This window comes from Gossypium raimondii, chromosome 12 (genome assembly GCF_025698545.1).
Source record: "Gossypium raimondii isolate GPD5lz chromosome 12, ASM2569854v1, whole genome shotgun sequence".
Classification (NCBI taxonomy): domain Eukaryota; kingdom Viridiplantae; phylum Streptophyta; class Magnoliopsida; order Malvales; family Malvaceae; genus Gossypium; species Gossypium raimondii.
In genome coordinates this window covers 47,286,237-47,301,250 of record NC_068576.1, presented here as the reverse complement: position 1 = coordinate 47,301,250, position 15,014 = coordinate 47,286,237, and positions in this window count along the sequence as shown.

The following is a 15,014-nucleotide window of genomic DNA, read 5'->3' as shown; positions in this document are numbered from 1 at the left end:
ATGAGCTTAGATTATAAAAGATCTTGTTAGAATCACAAGGGTAATATTGATTTATCACTCTTTTATTGGAAAGGGATAAGAATGATCATGTGGAATCATAGTTTCATACAATCTATTTTCCTATATAAATAATTATATGTTAATAGAATTTGTTTGTAAATGATAAAACTTTGATGATTGCCTTGTAATATATTTACGAAGTCCGAATTAATTTCAATTGGGTAAATTATAAAATAAGCGAATATTTAGAAAAGTATGTAAAATGAATTTAATTTTAATATATATTAAGTTGAGAATTTATTAATTGTTTTATACTTGATAAATTAAACGAGGTAAAAATTGGAATGTCGTGGGATAGTGGAAAGAAGGAAACGGACAATGAGCAATAAGTTCGATTTGTGTTCTCTAATAACTGTTCTCAATTTATTATAATTGAATGATATAACCACATATCCATTTGACTATTTAATTTAATTGAGTTATGTCAAATTAAATATACACATATAATTGCGATTGTGAATTGTGTTAGATAATGTGATCCTATATATGGTACAATAAGTTTTAGTAAGGAATAGTAAAGAATGATGCCCTATTAACAAATAAGTTTTAGTGGCGACTGCAATTTACTTCGTATTGAGTACATTTTATTTTGGTAATATACCGATGTGTGTTGAGTACGTATACTTTGAACGTAACGATGAGCGCTAGGTGCATATATATATTTAGCGTAAGATGTATATTGATTTTGAATCCGTATTTAGATAAAAGCTTGAATTAATTATTTGAACTTTAATACAGGTGAGAAGAATGATAGCATGTAAAAAGTATATGAATTTGTGTATTATAATGAATTGAAGATCAAAATAGAAATAATATTATGAATGGACTAATCTTAGTAAAGTAAAGCTTTGAAGGCAAAATTTATTTGTTAATATAAATAATTGATTATTTGAATGAGAAGAAGGATAGCATGCAAAAAGTTATGCGAATTTACAAGCCATGGGAAGCATTTGATTTATGGAAATAAAATTAAAGTAGAAATGATATTATGAATTGAACATAAATGTTGATATTAGTCTTACTAATGCAAAGCCTTGAAGGCACAATTTATTTGTTGATAAACATCTTGACGATCTTGAGAAAGCACTAAAGAAAGAAATTGTTTTTTTTAATTGATTAAGTAGCATGATACATACTTAATACATGTATCTCTGTCCAACGTGTAAAATTGTCTGTTTTATGCACAAATAATAATTGGGTAGGGTCAGAAAGACTCTCTTCTCATCTCAACAATTTTGTATTCTACTTATTGTCTTAATATGTACCTAAATTTCTAAATGGCTATTGGAGTCTTCATGATCATTATGAATAAATAATATTGATGAAATGGTAATCCAAGCTAAATGAATATGTAATGATTAGGTTGAGACACCTTAAATAAGGTTTTAGATATATTATATTTGAAAATAAAATGACTTTGAATTATATCATGTTTATATATTTAATTGTTTCATAATTGAATTAGCATAGTTTGAGTTATTTCAGAATGTAACGTGACATCACACATTTAATTTGATGATCGAATTAGATGTGGGTGTCACAATAAATTACATAAAATATATAAAATAAAAACTAAAACTAAAACGTAATTAAAATTAAAAAATCACATTAAATTAAAAAATTACATTAAACTAAAAAAATTTGTTTTTAAAATTTTAGTTTTCTTTTTATTTGTTGGCGATTAACCCATATAAGCAACGAATAAGTAAAATAGAGAAGATTAAACATACAAATATTTACGCGGAAAACTCCTCTGAATAGGATAAAAAAAAACGAGCAAAAGAGGCTTCGGCTTTTCACTAAATGAGTAAACAAATAAGAGTATAATATGGAGAAAATAAACCTAAATGTACTAAGCATACATTACAAAGTCCCGAAACACAACCCCAACTTGGGAACAAATTTCTCTCTATAGTTAACACCAAAAATTCTTTCAAACTCATATGCGACTACATCTTGTGACCCACAAAGAAAAGGCATTGCTGATTGGCAAATCAAAACATGGATACAATGACCCCTTTAAATAGGTTGAGATAGAAGGGCTAAAATGACTAAAATATCCCTGAAGTAATCGGAGTTCAACTGGGAAAAGAAGTCGTACTACTCCTGCCTCAAGAGATCTTCGCCTTGTCCCGACGACCCTCGTCGTGACGTCATCCCTTGCTCGTTGCGTCGTCGCTCTTCGTCGTGATGTTACGCGTTTGTCTCCTATAAGTGCCTGCAAAACATCCGATAAATGCGAGGCACACCCTACATATCTCCACTTTGACTCGTATTTATCATGTTTCCTTTTCCATGCCTGTCATGGGCTTAACTCGAATTTGGCTGAATGTCAACCAAGTCTAAATCATACTTAAACTTGGAAACTGAAAAATTCCTAGTCTTCAAATGAAAATTGTATAATGCAATAAGGGCCAGTAATACCTAAATAGGAGAGAAAAAAATTAACTCTCTCCACCTGAATGTAACCCTCTATGACTAACCTTACATCAACATTCTACAAACCATTCGAGTCCTAAAGACCAAAAGGGGATGGAAATATTCTCTAAATCAAGCACATGTTTGACATCTGACACGAGTCCACCTTCAACCGGATTATATGTAGAGAACAACAAATCATCACACTTGTGCTTGGCCACATCAACTACATCTATAATTATCTGAAACTGTTAGAAACTGAAATTTGTGATCCCGTCAAATTTTTTGATATCTAAATTCATTGTTGTTTCACTAAAAGAGTCGATTTGCGGAAGTTGAACCTTACTCTGTTTCCAATTTATTGGGGATCAACCCATACAAGCAATGAACAAGTAAAATATAGAAGATCAAACACACAAATATTTACATGAAAAACTCCTCTGAAGAGGATATAAACTACGAGCAAAGAAGGCTTCGACTTTTCACTAAATGAGTAAACAAACGAGAGTATAATATGAAGAAAAAAATATACCTAAATATACTAAACGTACATTACCAAACCCCAAAAACAAAGCCCTAACTCGAGAAATTTTTTTCTCCATAGTTAACACAAAAACTCTCTCAAACTCATATGCGACTACATCTTATGGCCTTCAAATAAAATCTCTTACTGATTGACATATCAAAACAGGGATACAAGGGCCCTTTTAAATAGGTTGAGATAGAAGGGCTAAAATGACTAAAATATCCTTAAAGTAATTAGATTTCAACTTGAAGAAGAAGTCCTGTTAGAAGTTTAAAACACGGCTACGTTAGGTAAGATATCGTCGTGACGTCGCCCTTGCTCTTGCCTCAAGAAGTTGTCGCCTCATCCTGATGACCCTCATCGTGACGTCATCCCTTGCTCATTGTATTGTCGCAACGTCACATATCTCCTCGTTGTGATGTTGCACGTCTGTCTCCGATAAATATGTACAAAACATCCGATAAATGCAAGACACAACCCACAAATCAATTCGTATGATGGTATATTCATCACGAATATCATAGCTTAATATTATATAATATTTTGAATATATTTATCATGAATATAATGGCTAAATTAATGTGAAGGATTACTTAATATTGGGAAAGAATATTTTAAGGAAAGACAAAAAAAGGGAATTATGTATCATAGAAATTAAGTTACACATTTGACATATAATATTCCCAAATTAATTAAAATATTGGGTTTATCTAATTTTGAAAATTTAATGTTTGTGTTAATTCATATTTATATCAAGTGTGTATTATATGCTAAAAATGTCAAGAGTTAAGGAATAACATTGTGGTCTTATACACAAGTTTAATTTATGACGTGTAATTTTACAGTATGTTTTCTTAAAATATAATAGATGAAGAATATAACACATAATAGAATATGGAAAATAACAAGTAAAAGCTTCATGAAGAAAACAAAAGCATTGACTTAAGTTTTAAGTAATTTTAGAAGTCTTGGAAATTGAAAATTATATTAAATTACATTTTCCAAAACTGTAAATAATAATGTTAAGAAGTTGTGTTTTTGGGAACATTTTATTACCACACTTGGGATCTTTTTTTTGAAATTTCGAAATTTTTTTTATTTTTCTTGACTATTTTTGAATGTTTTGTTAAAATTCTCTGTGAGTAGGGTAATATATTCCTAGAGCTTTTTAATTGCAACGTTTTGGGAAGTTGACATTTCTTCACCCAGTTGGAAAGCAATACTTATCTCACCTTTTGTCTTACTGCATTTCACAGTTTGGAAAGAGTCAATAAGTTCTTTGATTAACAAACTTTCAAGACCTTTAGTTTCCTCAATAATAATGATCTTAATAGAGAATCTCTCACGAAGAGATATCAATACCTTTTTTACTAGTTTGATAGATCAGGCAGTGTTGCGTAAAACTCTCCAATGGCTTCAGTTGCCTTCTCAAGTTCTCGAGCTTGGAGGTCAGACATATTCGATTGCTTGATACTAGAAGTACCTTCATGTGCACTTTCCAAGATACCCCAAGTAGATTTGGCAGCGATACATTTAGCAATCCTCTTGAATTCCTAGCAAGCTTTTCCAACTTATCTACTCTCTCTTATTTTCAGTATCCATCATCAGTGGCTCCCATCCAGTAATAACAATATGTCAAGCCTTCTTACCAATGGATTTAATATAAGCTTTCATGCAAGCTTTCAAATAGGCATAATAACCAATTTCCACTAACTACATTAAGTGACAAGCTTTAATACCAATTATTGACCTAAACAGTTGCTGAGACATAAGTTGTGTGCTTAAAAAAAGTGGCTAAGGGAATGAGCACTCCTTCGAGCACTGCTATAACATGAATAGAAATGAGAGACATAAAGTTTGTTTATGTAATTTGATTTTCCTACGTCTGCGGAGCCTAACTCAGTAATATTTATCCACTATCTTCAAACACTTTTAACAAGTGACCCCAAATCTATCACACCCGAGTGACAATTTTCTTACTTTTGTACCTTTGAAGACTAGAACTCTCACCACTAAATTCACCCGTATGAACTAAGCATGTATCAATTATATAGAGTTGTTCGAGACTTGCTAACATAGAAAAGACCTATCACAATCCCTACTAAAAAACAGGCAAACTAGTTAACTACAATATAATAATAACAAAAAAAAAGGTAAACATGGACTCTTTACGGCTAATAGTGCAACGTTCCAACCAATATTCACGATCCAGGGAATTAGATAAGGATAATCCGATCCAATCCAATTTTCAAAATATATTTCCCCAAGTAATATGATCTTCATTGATAGCCTAAATACAATATTTATAATCACTATAGCCCATAATTCCGGTGCAATAAATTGCCAATAATACAAATATAGAAATTGCATACCTTATCGTAGTTATTTTGAGAGTGGACACTTCCTTAGACACTCATTTATACTTTTCGCATTTTTCAACAAAATCCTTAAACCTTAAATCCTAAATCTTTAAAATTAAATTCTAAACTTAATTAAAACAAAATTAAATTAAATGGCTCACAATTATTCAAAAATTTACAAAGACTGGGAGCTAATCATTTTCCAAAATGAAATGACAAGTGGATTAAATTCTTTTTTTAAAGAAATATTTCAACCAAAATTAATGACTTTAATGAGTAAAATTACTAGAACAATAGCTTATTTAACTAAAAAAAATTACAAAAAGTTGTTTAAACAAAATCTTGTAATTAATATTTTTTTGGGTACATTAAGCGTATGATTTATAGATCTCATGTATATATTAGCCAGTGTTGGTCATTGTGATAAGGAAATGCTTTTTAATTGTTTTGCTTTTAAGGTAAGCTTATGACTTTTGGCGGCAAAAGTGTTGTTGGATCCTACGGTTTGGCTTAACAAGGGATTGGCAGAATTGCTTTTCCCAAGCTTTGGGGCATATAATGTGTTTCGTTAGAATTGAATTTGTATGCTTGGTTTATGTTGGGTCAGTTTGACTATTCTATGTACGATTTTGTGGTATTTTGTTTTGATGTTCTGTTAAAGAATTTTTTATTATTATTAATAAAATTTTGTTTGCTGAGAAAACATGTACATATATTGACGTAGAAGGATGAAAATCCAAAAGAAAACATGTGGACATATGTACCTTACCTTATCATATATAGTAGTAGTTTTCATTGCTTAAATTGAATTTAAAAGATTACTTTAGCTTTTTGGGCGGGTCATTACCATATTGCCTACTGTCACACAAAATTGTTTCCCAAAAGCTAAACATAAGTGATGCCCCATAAAATGCAAATGATGAATGAATTAACAAGCAAAGAAGAATAGAGAAAACCAACCCAGTTGATGGGTAATTAATTACTCCAATTTAAAATTTCGACTAATTAACTGATAAGTAACATAGCTCTATCTATCTATATATACATGTGTGTGTGAATTGGATGATGCCTTTTATCATGTCTTTTGTTTTAGTTTTATTGAGCCTGGTTTCTCTCTTCTTACCCCACAATGCCAGGGGAGTGGCCCTGGATTAATATTGTGGGATGTGAAGGTGATGCAATTGAATAAGACTGAACAGCAGATGAAAATATCTTCTCAAAATATTACTGCCTGGCCTTTTTCCATGATTGCAATAATTCATCAGTTTGGGCTTGTCGTATTTCCCCATCATAGGATGTCTAGTTGCCTTTACATCTTAACACTTGCTTGTAGGTTTGTACGCGCACCTCCACCAATGATAAGCCAACCCAACCATTTTGTTTGGCTCATTGGATGACCAAAAAATATACATATATAGATATATACATATATATCAGTCAGATTTTGCCTTTTGTTTGCTTCAAAGTTTGCCAATCAAGGCAAATCCTTGGATAGATGACCAGTCATCAAGTCCTTTACGAGGACCTCATCTTCCTGCGTCTAGCGTGTCGCCTGCCGATGTACTTGTTTTTCTTTTTTTCCTGCCACACGGGAAGCACCTAATTTATTGTATATATCTGAAAATCCAGATGGACCAAATAGATCATCAAAACTACCCATTTAGAATTATGAATTCAAAGTGCTAATTGCCCAATATTCCACTACTCTTTGTTGATAAAGTACATATACAGATTCTCTTTCAAAAAGGAAGGAGGAGGTTAGGCTTCAACTTGTAGCTGATTGAGACCAATGTACTCTCAGATTATCTACGATTAGTAAACAAAAGAAATTGGGACGCACTGCTATGCTATTCATGCTAGCTAGGCTTTTTTTGTTAACTTTAATGGGAATATAGTTCTTCTCCAATTTCCCAAGACATAAGTAGCAATATTCTAAATGGACTGCTCTGCTCAATATGACATGCATATGTGTGTATGAACGCTTTAACTGTCAGATACCCTGAACTGGGATCGATAAAAAAAGAAAAAGGAAAGATGCCTATGGATGGATAAAATTGCCCTCTGCACTCAACTCAGTTGAGATTCCGGAGAGAGCAAGGGTTAGGAATTTTATTTCACGTTATAGCCTGGTACTGCAACCACTTGGTCAATCAATATTAGTGGACAATTTACAACCGTCAGCCTCAGCCATTAGCATATAAGCATTTTCAGCTGCTAGCTACTAGTACTACCTCATAAAAGTCAGTGGGCCTTGCTTGACCATAAAAACCCTGTTGATATGTTGTGATGGGTAAAGTGGAACACTTTCGACAAGCACTACTTCTGATTGATTGGGGCTATTGGCTATACCTTTCACATAAATTGGATTCCAGTTTCAAAGTATCACCTAAGTAGACGAGGCTAGCCACAAAGTTTCAAATTTTCAATTAAAGGAAGCTGTTAATTGCACGGTAATCTTGTCAGTTGAACGTTACTTCTCTTATGGCATGCATGTTGAACAAACTTTTGAAGCTTACATGTTTCCTAGAGAGGGTTTCAGTCCCTTTATGTTTGGGTCTTCAAACTTGGCTTTTCAACCAAGAGGCAATTAAGCAGCAATGGATTTGACACTTGGACATTTGGAAGGCGCATACATATATATTAAATTTTATCTATTATTATATTTATATTTTACCGAATTGGTGGTAAAGAATGAATTTATCACAAGATCCTCACTTTTAATAAACAATAAATATCATTTGAGAATAATTTTATTTTTTTATATAAATTTTAAAAAGAATAATAGTTTATTATTATTATGTACGTCTTTTATTGAGATAGTATCATCCTCTATCAATTCAGTAAAACAATAGTAGTTTGTGTGATTGCCATGGATTTGATATTTGATGAATAAGCCTACAATAAAAAAGGGCAGGCTTTGTAACTCCACCGTTGGACTTGGAAAAAATTCAAGTCTGGATTTGTAATTGGATTTGAGAAAATAGGCTGAAAACTTACATAGAGCATTATAGATCATAGCCCAGCAAAAAACATTAAATAACCCAAATTCCACATGTTCAGGCCAGGCCTCAATTTCAACTTTCAATTGTATTTCTCTACACATCTACTTCTGATGCTGCTGGGCTCTTATTTTATATATTATTGATTTAAGCCTGATCAAATTTACTAAATGCTATATGTCTGTATTCTCATTACTATTATAAACCAAATGAAAAATGGTCTCTCCTGTGTTCATGATTTTAGTGCTCCAATCATGAATCCTTGATAAGCAAGGTTATCACTTCTTTTTTTTCTTAATTTTTTTATTTCTGTCTGGCATGTTATATATGTATCATATGAATAACTTTTAAGCGTGCAGCGATTAACCCCAGTTTTTTTTTTTTTTTGATCGAAATTATTGCAAATGACAATGATGAATATACATGTGAGGGGGTCTAACAAGCCTCTATAGCTAGCGTTTTGTTCAAGCATGGTCATGTCTTTGTGCTCTTTGTTGGACTCTCATGCATGCATCCTTGCATGCATTCACTTTTTCTATATCTATGATTTATTATATGTATATATAATAATAATACAAGCCATCTTTCCTTTCTTTTTTGTGTAAGTATAAATGCAGGCCATGTAATTAAGTATTCCTCGATATGGTTGTTTCTCTACACTGGATCCGCCCTAATTTAGCCTTTACAGTCACGATATTTGACCTCTGTGACAAAAGCTTGCATGTGATTAAAAGCAAGGTATCATGTTATTACTTTTCAGATTAATTTGGAATTTTTCAACTGCAGTATATACATATAGAGAGATTGTGGAGCCGACTTGCTTAGTTAGAAGATTTTTTTAATATTAAAACTAATTTATTTGGTCCTCCAATTTTTAAAAAATTACTTTAACTATCTATTTAATTTTCGACTTTTTAAGCCTCAAAATGAATGGATATTAACTTTTTTAAATATACTTTTAATAACTTTTTAGTTTTTAAATAAATTTTATGTTTTTTTAATTTTATATGCAAAAAATTAATTAATTGCTAATGTGACATCCACATGACAATCCACATGTATGTCACGTTAATAAAGTTAAACATATGTTAAATTTTCCCATCTATTTTAATGTGATTTGACAAACAACTCAAGTTTAAAGGTTAAAAAACGAAAATTAAATAGAAGGCTAAAATAACTATTTTAGGCTAAAATATTTTGGTTTAATTGATAAAATTAAAGTTTATTTCTCGAGGTTTAGAGTGGATTATACTAAAATGGCCTTTTTAAATAATGTAAGGATTGCATCATATGTGTAATTAAGTGTTAAAATATTTGTTGTTTGATGCATTTTCTAGTTTGCCCTATCCTCAAACTAGTAACTAATAAGAGTCGTATGAAGTCCATTTTAGGTTGCAATTTCTACAAGTTTAGAATAATATTGATATCAATGGATTTATTATTTTATATAAAATGTTGAGTGATCTAATATGATAGATTAATAAGAATAATTATAGAGTGTAATTGTAAAGGTGAAATCAGATTGGAAAGGAAAAGGAAACAAGGGGAAGCATTGTAATGATAAAATAGTTTTAGATCATAATTGCGTATTTAAGAAATGTTGGTAGTTTGTGTTGATGTGAATTAGAGACAAAATAATAAGGAAGCTAGTTATAGTGGGACTCACTTTCGGTTTAGGAAATAAATTAATGGAAGGAAGGGATAGATAAGAGCATATTGGTACTTTGTAAAAATGTGAGTGAAAGAGACGTGTTGATGAGGGTGAGGGAATGTGATTGGAAATGCAGAAACCCACTGTCCCACTTTGGGGACACATTCCATGGAAATTTGGGGTTCTGCTTTTGACTCTCCCCTCTCTTCTACGGAACACCCTCCAGCCGCAGCCACACACAGCCATAAATACATCTACATATATGCCTTAATGCATATCATGAAACCATGCCCCATTTTCTCTATAGCCAACCTATTTTTATTAATCTCATCCCCAGTCAAGCACAACGCTGTGGATTTTGGGTTAAAGATGAGACCGACCCACCAACTGATCTCCTTGCATTGGATTGGATGCTTCTCGCCGTCCATCCATTTCTTATTTTATGCGCCTTTAACATTTACAATGTTATATTAATTAATTGATTAATTGCTTTGCTGTTGATTAATTAAAAACTTATTCGTTCATATGAAAAAAATGAAAAGTTCAAATAAAAATATAAGATTTAAAAAATGATTGAAGACTTAATTTAAGTCTCGTTTTCAATTTGAATTGAGCTTTGGAATTATTATATATTTTACAACATGTATAATGCATATACACTTTAATCTATTAACCCCCAAAAAAAAAAACATATCCCATTAGCTTAATGCCAAAACGAATCCTAAAACCAACCCAAAATACAAAAATAATATATATAAAATTAATTAAGGCTTTAAATGGTATGACAGAAAGAAATTTGAAAAGATTGAAAAATTAAAATGGTAGAAAAATAAGAAGATGGAAGATAATATATATTTTCATTATTGAGAAGAGAAGAAGCAATTTTCATTTTCTTGTATTGCGCGGTGGAAATGAAAATAAAAGGAAAGAAAATAAGACACAAGAAAAATGCATAATTTTGAATTAACAGATACAATTCTCTAATTTTTCTCTTCCCATCATTTAAAATTGGAAGAAATGATTTTAGGCATTAAAATGAATGTCCTTAAATTTTGTTGGCATGCAAGGAAAAAAACCAAAAACAAACCAAATCAAGACACTACTTCTAAAACTAGAGTTAACTAATTATTAGACTAGTATTAATTAATCTAATTATTAAGTTAGCTTTGAAAGTAGGATTTTCAAAGCGAAGTTATTTACTTTATTGATTTAGTCTCCCCTCTCCTCACAAAAACACCAAAAATTTGGTATGCCAAAATAGTAACAATAATTACAAAAAATTTTGTTAAACTCACTCACCAAAAATTTTAAAGTACAAAATTTGTTACTACCAAGTATATTTCGAAAATCAAACCCAAAAAAATCAGAATTTATTGAACACTTTTCAAGTCTGCATATTTTGAGAAGTTTATTGTACAAGTTGATCTTAGTGTGAGAAAAGCCCAAAGTCTTTTACTCATGAAATTTTAAATTTTAGGTTTTTATGGCAGCGCTCCATACAATTAAGTTCCATGGGTCGATCTACTTTTTCCTTAATAAGCATGCTCCATTGCTACTTTATTTCTGTGGACGAAAAATTCTTTTTTTTTTTTTTTTATATATTTCAATTCATTCATGCTTCTTTCTTGACTTACAACGAAAAGAAGAGTTCCTAACCCTAAAACTGATAATAAATAATTCGAAAAAAATATAAAATCTAATAAAGGACTAACTTAAAAGTTAGAATTGAATCCTGTAATACTAAAAGAAGTAAACTTAAATAACACTGATATATGAGAGTTTTTCTTAAACTCATTATTTGAATGTTGATTTCATTATACTATATTGTCAATCTTGCATTTGAAAAATACTGGACAGAATATGGGGTTTCGCCTCTGGGAACAATTATGGTGTTGAAAAGGGGTAAATTGGTTGGATGATTTTTGTTTTGCTTTTCTTGGCAAAGTTGCTGTCTTGAATAACCTGGTAATTACGCATAGTTTGCTGCTCACCAAAGGTTTAAGAGCTTTAAGTCATGATTTCTTTTTCCTTCTTCACCTCTTTTTAACTTTTTACCATAAAAACATTACATTTCGATACTTGTATCCATCCTTTTTAGGCCAACCAACCAGCAAGCTTAGCCGGTAAAGGCTATAACACAAAAATAGCGAATAAAACATAGAAGCTACCGTGCCTGCCTGCCATTTGTCCGAAGCTAATGGAAACATCTATAATTCCCTTTTAGAGTCTTGGTCTATAAGTTTTATATACTCAATACCATCGGCATTGAATTTCACCAAGCAAGAAAGGTAATCATGTTTTCTTTCCGACGGATAAAAGAATATCTAGTCCTTGAACTTAATAACTTTTCCCTGTTTAGTCCCTGAATTATTTTTGTCCATATTAATCTTGGAAGTTGACAATTTTCTCAATTTTGGTTCTTGTGATGACGCAATACTCTAAAATCGTGCCACATAATGTCTCAGAGTGTCACATTATCACAAGGACCAAAATTGAGAAAAGTTGTCAAATTATAAAATTAATGTTGATAAAAAATTGAAGGACCAAGTTGAAAAAATTATCAAGTTCAAAGTCTAAAAATTTCCTTATCCCTCTTTCAAATAACAATAACATGTCCAAACAAAATCTTCCTTTGGCTCATAATTAATATTATATATGTTTATGTTTGAGTAACTTTAAACAAATTATGTATCAAAATCTTAATTGATCCCATATAAAATAATAGCTCAAGTAAATTTCAGCGAGAAACTATGTAAATTGTTAACCGAAAGAAGATTAAGGGAATCTGAATAGTGTGGGATTCATTTAGATTATATAATATATGCTATTTTTTGAATGCTAACATGTATATATTATTACTCCACTTATTTTCAGCTGAGGACATGCATGATTGTTGATTGTGGAAACACCTTTCCCACATTTTCAAATCAGGCTTCATTACTTCGAGTACTACATTCAGGGCATAGCTTGAGGGGGTTGGTCAGGGCTCCCATCTCTTTTTTTTTTCTTAAATAAAAAGTAGGAAAAGAATTACTTTGGTTTAAAATTTATAATTTCATTTTTCTATATATTGTCTTAGTATAATGTAACAAAATAGTAACATATATATATATAACTTTTTCGTATATAATTGCAAAGCTAAATAAATTTCAAATATTAAATGTTATTGCTCCTTTAAAATGTAATTTATAAATCAAATTGTATTGGTTCGAAATTCATAAAAATGTTAAATGGTCTACAATATGGCTATTTCAATGTATTTATCGTATCATGAAAGCAATTTTAGTATGAGTTTTACAATAACAATACATTTGTACAATATCAGACTGTGGAAATTTGGTTATTATATTACACGAAAAACTATATAATTCTTCTTTATTTCTTGATCTCTAATACTATGATTTTTATTTTGTTGGTATACACTAAAGTTAATATATAAGTACATTTCATCATTTCATATCCTAAAGGAGTTAACCGTTTCTTTCTTGCTTCGTCAGGTAGTCCTCTATGATTGTACTTTGTTAGGAGTTTTGCTGAAGGGAGCAAATGGGAGAAGCTCCCATGTCTTCATATTTTGATGATGCTTTGGTAATAAGTCTCCCAATATTGCAAGGTAGCCAAGCCCATTCCAATGCTACCTTTACATGTGCATGCGAAAATGAAGACTGAAAGTGCCAACCAATTCATAAAGTTATTGGACTTGAGAAACAACACTCCTACACTAATAATTAATGGAGAACTGCCCAGAATTCCCTTTGCACTATATAATACATATGTTCGTAGAGGGTCATAAGAGAAGGAAGGCAAGCCATGGATAAATTCACATATGTAACCGAAACCCAGAAGGGTCGCGAAATTGAAGAGCAGCTGAAGAGGTAGAGAGAGAGAGAGAGAGAGGAGGGCGGGGGGGCCAGGAAGGTGGAGTGTGTTCCAAGACACAATGATTACATGGTCTTGGGGAAGCAGAAAGGGTGGCGTGGAAATAGCCAAGAGTGTTGAAGAACGTGGGGGCTTGACCGAGGTAGGAAAAGGACGAGGCAATGCAATATGCATTAATATGAAATAAAATGGAAAAAGAAGATAAGGGAAAAAAAGCCTTAATTCACAATTTAGTCCCTAAATATACCAATTTTATCATTTTGGTCCTTAAAATTTTTTTTGTCCCAAATGAGGACCTAACATTATCAGTTTTTCCATATTAGGACCTAACGTTATTAGTGTTCCAAGTTCAGCCCTAACATTAAAAAAAGGCTGAGTCATCCAGCCAATTATTTTTTTGGCACGTCATATAATGATGTCACGATGACATCATCATCTTTTCTTTTTTTTAAAAAAATCTTGAAAAAATATTAAAGAAATACTAAAATTTATAAAAATGACAAAGAGTTCTGAAAGTTAATAGAAATTATAAATAAAAACAAACTGCAAAAACTGAATTAATCATGTTGAAATTCAGGTAAGCAGCCCTAAATCAAGTATAATAAAAAAAAGTTTGGTTAAACATTTGGTGCATATAATTTCAATCTTTGAAATTTTCTGATTTCTTCACATTTCTTTTACTTGGTTAAACATTAAGAAAAATGATTATTTCATGAAATGGTTTAAATTAGATTTTTTAAAAGAAATTTAATGATGATGTCACAATGACATCATCATATGACATGTGGCTGAAAACAATTGGCTGGATGACACAGCAGTTTTCTTAACGCCAAGAGGACTAAACTGGGAAGACTGATAAGATTAAGTCTTGATTTGGGAAAAAAAAAGTTTAAGGACTGAAGTAAAAGAAGGAGTATAGTCGAGGGAGTAAAGAGAGGAGAAAGCCAAAAAAGAGAAGAGAAAAGGGTTTAGCTAAGCCTTTTATCATGATGATACTATCAGCCTTTTTGGTCTTTGGTTTGTCGACAGTGTATGTGTTGTGTGTTCACTGTGTTTTGTTTTTGTTTTTGTGTTTCCCATCCCCCACTCGATCTCTCTCTCCAATTGCACTCACAGACACA